We start from the raw sequence: 13,146 nt of genomic DNA, 5'->3' as shown, positions 1-13,146 counted from the left end.
CCTCCTTCTACAAAAAAATCAATCAGTCTGCAATATTTTTAATTGGTATGTACTTTTAAATGATGATAAATATATGGTTAAAGCTGTTATATATGTAATTCAACTTTGCTCTAAAATATATTCTTTATAGTGATAAAATTTCAGATTATAAAGATCTATTTCAGATTAAGAAAAGCTAACCTACCACCTTTCCTGTAAGCTGTTCTTCACTATTGTCAGTTTTACTGTTAAGCATCTATAGCAAACAATTTTGCTTCTTTGTCCTTCACAAGTATAAATCTCACCTATTAAGTTAAAATCCAGCACAGTCATGTTGGAGGACTCTGGATAAAATACTACTCCACACCTCTCAGCTTGGACCCAGCTCTCCTGGCAGATCCTACATTATAGTCATAACTTACGTATACTCAATAGGTAGCCTTTAAATGCTAGGAGATCTGGGGAATGTGACATTTAAATGTTTAATTATTAAAAGACTTTTCATAACAGAGAGACAGGTTGCTCCTAGGAGTACCACCCATTTCCTACAAAGAAAATAGAAGACTGATGGGCCAGAACAACGTCCATCCACCATTCTCTTCAAAAGAAAGCATTAATCACTGGAAAAAACTGTCTTTCATCGAAACTGCTAAAGATCTCCAGACAGTGAACAAAGGAAAACTGGAATGACTGCCTGACTGCCCAGACCTGGATAGTCTTGTCTCTCTACAGATTCCTAACTGTAAGATCTTCTAAAGCCTGGCAGACCCCATGCTAACAGCAGAAGGCAAATGCTACCCTTAAGACACTGCCCTCAATGACCGTAGAGAATGCTGGGGAATGGCTGTCTATGTCATCAACCGAGTAAGTTTTCTATCATGTTTTAAATCAATAACTCAGGTAAAACTCTAATCCAATTTGATGGATGAGAGGTTTTACCAGTTTAAAAAGGACAACTTCACAAAACATATTTCAGCATAACTTCATTACTATGTCTAAATAAAAGGTGTCTTAACATACAAAGCTCAAACCAAGAAGGTGTTTTAAGGTATACACATGCAAGTTAGTAAGGAGTGTACTTGCAAGTTATAAAAGTCTGAGGATAAAAATGTTTCAGAGTATAAGAAAATGATTTAAGGTGTACAAATGCAAGTTATCAAATTTCTCTCTCTTTATGCTGTCATTGACAGTCTTAACACTAATCAATAAAATTCTGATAAGTTATTAATCTAGGTATGCCGGAATCTACCACTAACTATACTGCAATATCAAGATTTTAAATTCTCTTTGGTCATTTTCTACCTAAAAGATAATTTTCATTGTGCACAAACATCTGTCACAGTCATTTCTGGCATAAATATACTGTTGTTTATACAATGTATATGTTTAAATCTTATGTTTTCACAAACTCAAAGAACTTTTGTAAGTCCCATGGAGCCAACTTGAAGGGTTTACCTTAAGCAGGTCAGATGACCCCTCCCTCAATACCAAACCCTAAGAATCCAAGCCTTTCCACCTTTCCCTGGTCCTGACATCCTCCTTAATCACCAGGACTTACATTTTTTTTCTTCCTAAACTTAACCTTGTCCTCTGCTCTGCCAACACCTCATCAGGACCAAGAGACACTGGACAATTCCACAAAGCCTGGATAACAGTGAAGCTATCAGTTACCCCAGGAATGGTCAGCATCCTAGCTTTCTCAGGTCCCCTAAGATTCCAGTGCCCACAAATCAGCAGGAAGCAGAGTTGATAACTCGATGTCCTTATTCCCTTAACCTGCCACACCTAACAGTTCACATTTTTATGATAAGAGGAAGATGGGAATGTTATAATTTTGCTGGCCTTCCTGGGCAGTACCATTTAAGGGAAAAATTCTGCCCACTCCCAGTCTTTCTCTTTCTGCCAAGGGAAACTGATCCTCACTTTCTTCACTTTTCTCTCACTTCCCATTGTTCTTCTGAAAAGGCAGCTTTCTTTGATGAATTTGAAGAATTTTTATTCATAGTTTTCCTTAGTTATGATAAAAGATAAAGTGGTTATGAATATTATAACTGTAATTCTTGCTTGATACCTGTTTTGTTGTATGTAATTTTACTATGATAAGTTAAAGAGTTCCTTTTTTATTTAAACAGAAATAGGGAAGTGATGTGGAACTTCCCTTTGTATGCTGTGATTACCATTAATGAATAAAGAAACTGCTTGGGGCCTATACCAGAGCTATAGGCGAACAGAGCTAGGTGGGAAAAACTAAACTAATGCTGTGAGAAAGGAGGCAGAGTCAGAAAGAAGCCATGGAGCCACCGCCGGAGACAGATGCTCTGAAACTGTGCTGGTTGGCCACAACCTCATGGTGATGCACATATTAATGGAGATGGGTTAAATTAATATGTAAGAACTAGCCAACAAGAAGCTAGAGCTAATGGGCCAAGAAGTGCTTTAATTAATACAGTTTCTGTGTGATAATTTCAGTGATAATCAGCTGGGAACAAACTAATGGCCTCTTCCTACATCTTTCTCAACAGGGAATAGAAACTTGTTATTATGGTTACAGTGCCCAAGGATCTGTGAGACTTATACAGTGACTGCACATGGATTGGTAGATTTGCAGTTTATGTATTAACAGGAGCATGATTTCCAGTGCCCATGAACTGTCCTTGATAAGGAGCATCCTCCTGGTCTGACCATGAAAGTGAGGCATTTAATTGTCCTATCATTATTCAATATTTAGAAAGCTAGAGTGTAGGACATTTATTAATTTATTTTCTTTCTTTAGATACATCACAGAAATACCAAAGATACCATCCTAAAGAGCAAAGTTCATCTACACTTACTCACATACCATGAAAATGGAAATTTGTTCATTATTTGCATTCATGTCTTTTTGCTGTGTTGTTCACCTTCACGCTGAACTATGTATCCATGTATCCAAAAACACAGGAAAACACCAAAGGACCTGAAGGACTCTTGGGAAACAGATGAGTGAATAATTCCTGTTAATGCAGTTGGTTCAATGCAATGTGGCCAGAGGGTTGGTGGGAAGAAATTCATACCTTACTCTTTTATATATCACATTTTGAGCACAAATATAGCAATATTCTCATAAAAGACTCTTTTTTTGCTGCCTCAAAGGGTCATAGAGCATTTTGAAAAGAAAATTCAGCTCATTTTAGAGACGGTCATGAACCACTGGAACAGGATCTTTCTAAATTCAGAATCTTCCATTTCAGGATCATTCTGGGATGATAGAGACATTGTAGATATACTATGGTGTCCATCAGTTCTCACAGCCCCCCTCTTCCCTGGATTCAGGGTATCAACAATAGATATTGAACCCATATGTACAGTATGTGTGCTATCTGCATACTGAGTTCCCTTTCTTGATTTTGTAATCTTTATTAAAGTCATAATTCCTACTCCACATACTCTCTGGTATTTTAAATACAAGTGGGAGAAAATACATCTTGCTGAGAAGTTTTTTTGAATGACATATTCCTTAAGACCACATGTTAACTGGAAAATGCCCCCTTTCTGTTTGTTCAACTAGGCTTCCCTTCACTCATTCATTTGTCTAACCACCCATCCAGTAACTCAGTAGTTACTATTATTCACTTGTATCTGTATCAGTCCAGTGCATCTCAGACTAAAACTTGTTATGTACAAGGAATAGTTACTTTCCTTGGTGTTTCTCTCTATCTCGCCCGGAAAACAGATGTGTGTAGGGGAGGTCCTGGCCTGTGTGGAGTTGTTTCTATTCCTGACTGTAGCATGAGGGCCGGCTTGTTGGGGTTTCTGTCCCGTTCCATACCCCACAACCGGCATATCCCAAAGAAAATCACTCACAAGACTCCATAAGATTATAAACTGATTGGGTCATTAGGTCAGGCTACTTATTAGCTCTTATAACTTTTGGTACCCCATTATCCTTATCTACGTTAGCCACACGACTCAGTACCTTTCTCAGCTGGACAGGTTACATGCTACCTCTTCGGTGGTCTGGGCAGGAATGGCAGAGGGAGCTTCCTGCTTCCCAGAATATTCCTGTTCTCATCGCCCTGCCTCTACTTCCTGTCTGGTTGACCCACATATACTTCCTGCCTGGCCAATCAGCGTTTTATTAAAATACGTGATTGAAAATTGGCTGCTTCTATCTGTAGATCCACTTGTGCAAAAACATCTGTGAAATCTGCCTACATCTATGAATTTGCATGTAATTTGTACATGTAATCTCATAACTATATCTCAACCTTATGCACACACATACACACAAACATCTTCTTATCAAACAATATAAGACTGATGAACAGAAATATACTAGGATACGCTTCATAACTAGATCTTTTGTTCCATGAGGATTGTAAGACACTTAGAAGCCTGACTAAATTCCCTAACAATTAACACTGCAATAATGTATAACCTCAGTTTATGATTCAAAATTCAAGGCTCAGCTACCTAACTGTTTATATTTAAGTCGTAAAATTCATATGGTGGACAAATGTAACAATTAACTTATCAACCAAGTCCGGAGAGTAATAGCTTTACATGGGAAAAGTTTCAGAGATTGTTAGGGCTATAAAAGATGGTCTGACCTCACAGTCTGACCGTCAAGGCTATAGATGATGTCCTCAACTCACAGCAATGATTAGAAAACCTTCAAGCTTCCCTCCATGTGATCTGGGGCTGCAAGCAGGATAAGAAAAAACATTTTTATGTTTGGGACGTTTTCAATGCACTACCCAGGATAATGCTGCACTTCAAGGCTGTGTCTGCCAAGAGTAAAGAGGACAGGGTGTCCCATGGCAACACTGAGTTCACAATCGAGGACATCCAGAACACTTAATGGACCTCCTTGAGCATGTGGAGAAGCAGACCTCAGTAGCTGACCTGTTGGCCTCCTTCAATGACTAGAGCACCTCAGACTACCTTGAGGTCTACCTGCGGTTCTCAACTCAGGCTACCTGCAGCAACAAAGCAAGTTCTTTGAGCACCTCGTTGAGAGTGGCCAGACTGTTAAGGAGTTCTGCCAGCAGGAGGTGGAACCTATGTGCAAGGAGAGCAACCACATGCACTTCTTCACCCTGGCCCTGGCCCTCAGCCTGTCCATTCAAGGAGAGTACATGGACCATGGTGAGAGTGGCACCACCAACCCACACGTCTTCCCTGACAGTTCTGAGCCTAAGGTCTACCTTCTCTACCTCCCTGGACACTACAAATAGGGTCTGCTGGCTTACTGCACTCTGTCTGCCTCTCCCTACCAGGTACTAAACATGTACAGAGCATTTTTGGTTTGGTTTCTTCTTTCTTTCTTTCTTTTTGTAAATGGTCATATTTTCACTCCTCCCTTATCCTGTCACACAACCTTCCATGTTTTATTAAAGGGGATGCTGGTGGTGGAAAAAAAAAAACATGGCCTGCAGATCCGGTATGTGAGTAATTTCTTTTATAGATAGAAATTTTCCTAAGTCTTTGCTGCTTTGACTGTATTCTTTCTGCAATCCTGGTGCAGTTGTGGGAGCTGGTCTCCTGGCCCTCAGTACCTATCTCTTCCTCCAACTGGTGTAGGTCGTGGTCGTGTTTGTGCCACTGGGAGCTTCTCTTTGTCCAGTTGCTGGAGGAAGTGTCTGTGCCTCTGTGGGACACTAATGCTGCTGTGGATGGTTACGTTTGTGGGGCAGAGTGAGACTTGTAGATTACAGGGTGCAATGAGGGGATGGTGAATAGACCTGCTCAGTTAGTAATGCTGTGAAGTATGGGACAGGGGCACACGATATGTTGGGGTGTTGGAGGGGAAAGCCTGCTTGTTTGTCCCAACCGCTTAGTTAGCTTACACCAGAAATAACCATACAGAAACTGTATTAATTAAATTACTGCTTGGCCCATTAGCTCTACTTTCTTAATGGCTAATTCTTACATCTTAATTTACCCATTTCTATTAATCTGTATATTGCCACGTGGCAGTGGCCTACCGGGTAAAATTCCTATCATCCGTCTCCAGTGGCTCTCTGACTCTGCTTTCTTTCTCCCAGAATTCAGTTCTGTCTTCTCTGCCTACCTAAGTTCTGCCCTATCAAAAGGCCAAGGCAGTTTTTTTTTTTAACCAATGAAAGCAATACACAAACAGAAGGAACTCTTACACCATTGGGGCCTAGAGCCTAGAGCCTGGGCTGTCTGGCTGAGAGACCAGCTACTCACCTCTTTATCCAATAGATGCAGGCGGGGTCTGTACCTCTGCCTGATAGAATTTTTTGCTTCCTATGTATACATATGTATACTTATGTATATAATCTACAGACAACACTACTTGGACTTCTTTTTTTCCAATTTGTATATCCTTTATCTCCTTCAGCTATTTTATTGTTCTATTTTGAACTCCAAGTATTGTATTACATAGATATGGAGAGGGTGGATAGCCTTGTTTTGTTCCTGTTTAGTGGAATTGGCTTCAGTTTCTCTTTATTTAATTTGATGTTGACTGTAGGCTTTCTATAAATAGCATTTGTTATGTTTAGGTCTGTTCCTTTTAGCCCTAGTCTTTCCATTTTTTTCTATATTTTTAAATGTAATATTTTTATTGATTATTTGGAAATTTCACTGAACATACCCCATCATAGTTATGTCCCCATCCTCCCAGACCCACCCTCTACTCTTGTGGCTTTTCTCCAGAAAAGATAAAAAAATGTTCAGTTTGTTGTGCCCCAAAAATCTGTATATTGGAACATGGTTAAACTCTTGTTGGGCAGACCCTTAAAAAGTGAGTCCTTCTCTCCCCTACTTCCACCAGAAGTCATCTGTATTGAAGAGGTATGGTTTATCATCCTTACAAAAAATTTATGAGTTCTCTTAGGTGACTTCCTTCCTAGGTTTCTACATTTTTGTTGTTGGGGGATAGATATTTCTATGTGTCCTTTTCCTCTGTGAGTTTGCAGTCATTTTTACCACTGCAGAAGAGGCTTTCTTGTCTTTCATAGTCAACAGGAATTCCACTTTCTTAGAAATGACTGACACCTCATGTGGGTTTCCCTTCTGTATGCTATGAATATATTTTGTTACCATTGGTTAACAATTAAGAAGTTGCTTTGACTGACCTATGGCAGGGAAGAATACATGTAGGCAGGAAAACTGAACTGAATGCAAGAAGAAAGAAGGTGGAGTCAGGGAGATACCATGTAGTTGCTGAAGGAGAAAGATGCCAGAACTTTACCGGTAAGTCACAGCCTTGTGAAGATACACAGATGAATAGAAATGGGTTAACTTGAGATGTAAGAGTTAACTAGAAATATGCCTGAGTGACTGGCCAAATGGTGTGGAATATAATAATTATTTTATGTGTGTGTGGTTATTTTGGTTTGGGGAGTGACGAAATGAAAGAACAGTCTCTACTTACCTAATGACTTAGTTGGAGCTTCTTGGTAGCTGCATATTTTTAGATAGGCATTTTTTTGCTGATGTGAGCAGAGGCGCACTAGCTTGCTCACCCCACTTACTGTATTGAAACATATGCAAAGTTAATTGTGACTGGGAAAGGTTCTGTCTACCAAAATCATCTTACTTTTACTGACTGTGAAAACAGATAAAACTCACACAAATCTCAGTTCCTTTTGGCCATGGCAAGCTATGATCAAAAGTAAGATCTCCAGGTTTCAGGAGAGTCTTAGGATGATGGTGGGTGTGGCTACATCCTGTCAAATAGCACCACGTGCAACTCCAGAGAGGTATTTCTCTGAAGTCCAAACAGTCTCAAAACATTTTCTTAATCATTACTACTATTTAAGTAAAACATAGAAAAAGACTTTGCTGAAACATTTTTCCTACTATTTCAGAACTACATGGTACATTTCCTTATATCCAGATTTGCTGACAGTCTTGAATTGTATTCCTTTGCTATTTTACCAGTGGAGGAAGACCCAAGTCCAGGTTTGTGTAAATTGGTAGCCAGTGTATGGTCCAGCATGGTCTGATAATGTATATGCAGAGGGTGCTGTCTTCTGGGGTTTTGGTTGTCAAACACACCTTTTCTACAGCCACCAGCAGATGGTCAGGACTTTAAGATTTTGCCTGACTTTAGGCAGAAAAACCACGAAGGGATAGCTTTCAGGCATTTTTAATACAACTTGTTACCACCTACTGTTTCTTTCCTCACAAAAGATATTTATGTTAAATTTGGCTTTCTGACTTTGGATCCTAGTAGTGAAGGAAGTTCTAGAGAGTCTGTTTGCCATCAAAACACTGTTCAGGTACATTATCATTTTCTAGCAATAAATAGCTACCAGTTGTTTGGGAATATGATGTAATAGTGTGTTGCTTTTGCTTATGTTGCATTTGTTTAACTCTATGAAGATGTGATACTTTACCTGTTAGAAAACCTGAGGGTCTAATAAAGATCTGAATGGCCAATAGTGAGCCAGGAGAAAGGATAGGCAGGCCTGTCGGGCAGAGAGAATATATAGTAAGAGAAATCTTGGAGAAAGGAAGGAGTGAGAGATGGAGAAGGACATTAGGGGCAGCCATGCAGCTATACAACAATCCTCAGTGTAAGACTTAAAATAAGATTTACAGAAGAGAACAGGGAAAACCCAGAGACCAAAGTAAGACAGGATGATATAAGTTAAGAAAAACTGATAAGAAACATTATCAAGCTAAGGTTGGATGTGTATAAGCCTCCTTGTGATTTATTTAGGAGTTGGTTGGCAGATCTCCCAAAAAACCAAAAGTGTGAAACATCAAACTACAGTCAGTAATGTAAGGCGTGTTTGTCCGATGGCTGCACAGGTTCCCATATGACTCTATGGCAAGACCAGAGGTTCCATCTGTAAGCCCTGACCTTAGCACAGGGACATCAGTACCTGCCTGTCGTATCTCAATGAATTGCAGCAAACACTGAAATCAATGAAAGAGTCTCTTCTAACTCCACCCACCAGGTATAGACTTATTCTTTCTTCAGGTCACAGGGTGTGGGGAGTTGGGGAAAGTGGTATTGAAAGTTCATAGTTGGCAGGTTAATGTTCCAAAAGGTCAATATGCAGACACGCAAAGGGAATGAGGCAACAAAGTGTTATCACGACTGGTTCAGTACTGGTTTAGAGTCCAAGGCAATGACTTTCCCCTTACAAATGTATCCACTGCTCCTGACTAAACTATAGGAAAGTAGATGTGAAAGAGACATGTCTTGATTCTTTTTCTAAAAATTGATTTTATTGAGCTCTACATTTTTCTCTGCTCCCCTCCCTGCCTATCCCCTCTCCTTCAACCCTATCCCAAGGTCACGATGCTCCCAATTTACTCAGGAGATCTTGTCTTTTTCTACTTCCCATGTAGATTAGATCTATGTATGTCTCTCTTAGGGACTTCATTGTTGTCTAGGTTCTCTGGGATTGTGATTTGTGGGCTGATTTTCTTTGATTTATGTTTAAAATGCACTTATGAGTAAGTACATGTGATAATTGTCTTTCTGAGTCTGGGTTACCTCACTCAAAATGATGTTTTCTAGCTGCATCCATTTTCCTGCAAAATTCATGATGTCATTTTTTTCTGCTGTGTAGTACTCCATTATGCAAATGTACCACATTTTTCTTATCCATTCTTCAGTTGAGGGGCATTTAGGTTGTGTCCAGGTTCTGGCTAAGACAAACAATGCTGCTATGAACATAGTTGAGCACATACCCTTGTGGCATGATTGAGTATCCTTTGGATATATACCCAAAAGTGGTACTGCTGGGTCTTGAGGAATGTTGTTTCCTAATTTTCTAAGAAATCACCACACTGACATCCAAAGGGGCTGAAACAGCTTGTACCTCTCCAGCAATGCAGAAGTGTTCCCTTTACCCCACAACCGCTCCAGCATAAGTTGTTATCAGTGATTTTCATCTTGGCCATTCCTACAGGTGTAAGATGAAATCTCAGAGTTGTTTTGATTTGCATTTTTCTGATGACTAAGGATGTTGAACATTTCCTTAAGTGTCTTTCACCCATTTTAGATTCTTCAGTTGAGAGTTTTCTGTTTAGGTCTGTATTCTATTTTTTTTGGATTATTTGTTCTTTTGATGACCAATTTCTTGAGTTCCTTATATATTTTGGAGCTCAGACTAATGTGGAATTAGTAAAGATCGTTTCCCATTCTGTAGGCTGTTGTTTTGTCTTTTTGACCTTATCCTTTGTTTTAGAGAAGCTTTTCAGTTTCAGGAGGTCCCATTTATTATTTCTCTCACTGCCTGTGCTGCTGGGATTACTTGCCTTGATTCTTAAATTCTTCAATGTAGCATTTCCTTTTATTTTACCTAGGTTGAACATTATAGATTCTCACTTGGTTTTCTTAGTTCTTTAACTTGGTCTAAAAACATGTAATTGAAGAGCATATCTGTAGGAATATGAGCACTGCAGAACCTTGTTCTTCACTCTTTGAAAAGTTGTCTGAGTAAGTTACAAGAACAGTCAACTACAGCAGAACATATTCATAAAATGATAAAAATATTAATTATAATCTGGAAAACACACCAATTTCAGAACATACCAATGAAATACTTGAACAAGTCTCTGCATTCCTTCTACTCTTTCTTTTTTCATTTTTAAAATGTTGAATTCAAATTTTTCTAAGGGTTAAAGCAAGGTAGATCCATAAGATATTGGCAATAAAACCATTTTCTTTATTTTAGTTGTCAGATCCTACCATGTCAAAAATGCATTGTTCTAGAGGATTTTGCTTGTGAATGTTACTTCCTTGAAAGAGAAGGTAAACATGAAGGCTGACTGACTGTTTAGAACTGCCAAACTTCCATCAAACCTGCCTTGCAAACCCCACAGCTTTGCAAACCTTTAAACACTGTCATTTCAGGGAGGCAGGGAGATTTGCCCTGGTTGGTCATGTATTATATGTCATTACCTATGTGGCTTAGGGGAAGTGAACTGGAGACTTTGTGGCCCTCCTTGTCCTCAGAGGTCAGGCTCAAACCCCTCTGGTGACCTTAGTTCTTCTCAGAGTGGAGGAGCTCACTCTAGGACTTCCTGTGTTCATAAGTGCCATATACACTATGCAGATGCCCTGGCCCTGCTGCTGAGCATCTGCTAGCTCACTTGAAATTATCATGTGGAATGAAAAAGCCAGTTTTTCTTTTCTTATTTTCTAGTTTAGTTGCACAATTTAAAAATCACTGTGATTTTTATTTATAAATCCATACATTTGCCATAGAAAAAAATTTTTGCTGTCTAATTGATAAAATAATAATATTAAGTCAATTAACAATAATTAATAATTATAAAAATCAACCAAATATATTAATTTCTGAAATTAATAATATTAATATTGTTAAGTCAATTAATAATGTTATTAATTGATAAATTTATAATATAGCACAATATGTTATAATATTAATAATAATTTTAGTAAAATAATATTAAGTTCCTTTTCTTTTTTATTATTAATTTATTCATTTATTTATAAAAAATTTCCACTTCCTCCCCTTCTCCCAATACCCTCCCATTCCCCCCACTCCCTCTCCTCCTCCCTGTCCAGTCCCAAGAGCAGTCAGAACTTCCTGCCCCATGGGAAGTCCAAGTTCCTCCCCTTCTGCCAATACCCTCCCACTCCCCTCACTTCCTCCCCTCCTCCCTCTCTAGTCCCTGGAGCAGTCAGGGCTTCCTGCCCCATGGGAAGTCCAAGTTCCTCCCCCCTCCCTCCAGGTCCAGGAAGGTGAGCATCCAATCAGACCAGGATCCCAGAAAGCCCGTACATGCAGACCAAGACCCAGCGTCATTGTCAATGGCCTTCCAGTCAGCTCCCATGTCAGCCACATTCAGAGAATCCAGCCCGATCACATGCTCATTCAGTCTCAGTCCGGCTTGCCCTAGTGAGCTCCCACCAGACCAGTCCCCTTGTATCAGTGGGTGAAAGCATCCCTCGCGGTTCTGAATTCCTCTTTCTTGTTCTCCCTCCTTCCACCTCTCACTTGGACATTGGGGGCTCGGTCCAGTGCTCCAATGTGGGAACACGAATTATAGGCTCAAAGACCTTTAATTAAGGCTAGAATTCACTTTAATAGGTGTTTCTATGTTATAAGAAAAAATGAGAACATCATGTGGTGAAGAGTCTAGAATCTTACAAGTCTAGAACTTAATGACTAGAGGCCAACTCTGCTTCCTTCATAGCATTTCCCCCCAAATCTTTATGTGACTATTAAGTAAAATTTTGAATATATATTCAATCAAAATACTATGAATTTTAGATGGCGTCTGAGGCCTGTACCTGAGTTTTCTCCGTATTTTATAAATACCTTACCTAATGCTTTCATTGGTAAACTTGACAAAGGTCTCCATTTATGGTTTTCTTTGAAATTGTTCCCATGTTAAAATAAGATATCGGGTGAAACACTATTCCAGTTTTCTTAGCCATGGTCCATCATACTTTTCTTCAGAATAAACTATTTCTTTTTGTTCCTTTGAGTGAGAACTAGTTTTTCAGACACGAAAGAGACTGTTTCAGAAGAGAAAGATGACTGGAAGAAGGAAAAACCATGGTAAATAAAGAGTGTTTATAATGTCACAGTCATGATATACTTGAAGAAAAATGACATTATAAAATCTATTTAATTGTGTGATGAATGTGCACTAGGTATTTTTTCATAAAATTGCAAAATATTTTTTAAAATTATGTGATGTTATAGTGATATTTCATTTGTATTTTGATAAATAAAGCTTGCCTGAAGATCAGAGAGTAAAACAGCCCCAATGGTCAGCCTTATAGACCTAGCAGTAGTGACACATACAATTAATCCCAGTAGTCACACTATTTTGTTATCGAAATCTGCCAGTAGTTTTGCACACCATTAATCTCAGCCCTAGACAGAAGTATAAGAAGGGAGGAGACAGCTCTCAGAGTCTGATTCTGAGATTTGTGAAGGCAGGATCACCATTTCATACTAAGGAAGAGATAAGCATCTTTGGCTAGTTGTTTATTGTTCTCACCTTAGGATGAACACTAATATCTGTCTCTTAGTTTTTATTAATCATGCTATATGATGTTGATGAAAAATTAGAGAAGCAAATAAACAAAATGTAATGAAGGGTCAATAAAATGTTCTCCCAAGAGTCAGTTCATCTTTGCTTCAGCTACAGTAATTGGTTATATCTCATGCATCACCAACAGCTCTTTTCTTAAGACACAAATCAAAATGTAGATCT

General features: G+C 38.9%; 1 long non-coding RNA gene across 1 annotated transcript; it reads left to right on the top strand.

Annotated features, from left to right (window-relative positions):
* Positions 1-99: 99 nt before the first annotated feature.
* On the top strand, positions 100-3,274 carry LOC148121320 (uncharacterized). The gene is made up of 3 exons (XR_015738247.1): positions 100-843; positions 2,502-2,668; positions 2,753-3,274. It is a non-coding gene; the product is annotated as an uncharacterized LOC148121320 (long non-coding RNA).
* The last annotated feature ends 9,872 nt before the right edge of the window (positions 3,275-13,146 follow it).

The sequence above is a fragment of the Myodes glareolus genome, chromosome 7, assembly GCF_982192425.1.
Source record: "Myodes glareolus chromosome 7, mMyoGla1.1, whole genome shotgun sequence".
In the NCBI taxonomy this organism is placed as follows: domain Eukaryota; kingdom Metazoa; phylum Chordata; class Mammalia; order Rodentia; family Cricetidae; genus Myodes; species Myodes glareolus.
The sequence above is the reverse complement of the archived record's forward strand: the minus strand, read 5'-3'. Positions and strand labels throughout refer to the sequence as shown.